Consider the following 1,397-nt stretch of genomic DNA (forward strand, 5'->3'; position numbering starts at 1 on the left):
TCCTGCTTTGAGCAGGGGATTGGACTGGATGTGACCTCCTGAGATCCTTTCCTAGCCTTGTTTTCTATGTTTCTGTGATAGTCTCTGGCTAGCCCGGCCTAGCCAAACAGTGTTGACAGCTATAGCCAGGATCTTTGAAGCTAGCATTATCTTTCCAGTCCAATTCTAGACAGTCTTACTGAACAAGGTGCCTCCTCTTATCCACACTAGGATGGCCTAGTACCCACACCAGGATGGCCGAGTGGTTAAGGTGTTGGACTTAAGATCCAATGGACATATGTCCGCGTGGGTTCAAACCCCACTCCTGGTAGTGTGCTTTTAGACACACGCCTTGCTAGGGTTGTTTGACCCCAACAGTCTTTTCTGCCCACAGCAGGTGACCGGACTTGATGATCTCATGAGGTCCCTTCCAGCCCTAAACATCTGTGGCTGTAAAGAGTAAAGAGCTCCTTGTGCTATTGCCCTGTGTATTCTTCCCAGACTCCCCACTTCCTAAATCAGGGGATTCACAGCTGCAATGCCCAATGCGTTTCCTTAACAACACACATCACAAACTTACTGCCTCTCATTATTCCTGATTTTTACAAAGCAGCTTGGCTTCCACTATTTCTTTTGGGAGCCTGTTCTGTCATCACACAGACCTCACTGTCCTTGTACTTCCTCTCCCTGGATTTCAACCCATCGCTCCCCTTTCTGCCACACTCAATAAATGATTTCCCTGCATTGTGTTTATCTCTTTCAATGTTTGTAGGCTGTTACTAGGTCGCCCACTTTGTGGTCTCAGAGCCAAGCCATGTATCTTTGCCTGATTTAATCTTTTCTCATATGTCACTCTCTCCAAACTCTTAATAATTCTTTTTTTTTCCCACCTCTTCTCTAAACTACCTCCGGCTCATCTGTATGTTTATGGTAATGAAGTGCCCAGAACTGAATGCAGTATCCTGGATGCCTAGAAAGTGAGTGATGCTTACCTTTTTTTTTTGCTCTGTGACATAATCTTTCTGCCTCTATGGCCTGGTGCTGGTTGGTTCTTGTTCCCACAATGCACTGCAAAATCTCCATTGGCTGTTGTGTCCAGGATCATTTGGACGTCTCCAGTGGCCTAAATACTCCTGCTGATGAGTGATTTTTTTTCAAGTTATTTTCCCCTTTTGATGGGCTGACTACACCACACGTTTTCCAAGTCAGATCTCATGTTATCTCCTGCCTGTATATCCATCACTTTTTTTTCTCGTTCTTGTGTTCTCACTCTTCTTTGCAACCCCTCCACACCCAACACACTGGCTTATACAAGTGTGCCCCATTTTTCAGATCATGTTTTCTTTAACCTGCTGAACCTGATATTTACCTTGAACTGCAGAGTTTTTGATGCAGCGGGTAGTGAAGGAATGAAAGGG

At 45.2% G+C, this 1,397-nt stretch overlaps 1 non-coding gene across 1 annotated transcript; it reads left to right on the forward strand.

Annotated features, from left to right (window-relative positions):
* The first annotated feature begins 227 nt into the window (after positions 1 to 227).
* On the forward strand, positions 228 to 310 carry TRNAL-UAA. Its single transcript has one exon. It is a non-coding gene; the product is annotated as a tRNA-Leu (tRNA).
* Positions 311 to 1,397: the final 1,087 nt, after the last annotated feature.

The sequence above is a fragment of the Gavialis gangeticus genome, unplaced genomic scaffold (genome assembly GCF_001723915.1).
Source record: "Gavialis gangeticus isolate Ggan-Ray unplaced genomic scaffold, GavGan_comp1, whole genome shotgun sequence".
Classification (NCBI taxonomy): Eukaryota; Metazoa; Chordata; order Crocodylia; family Gavialidae; genus Gavialis; species Gavialis gangeticus.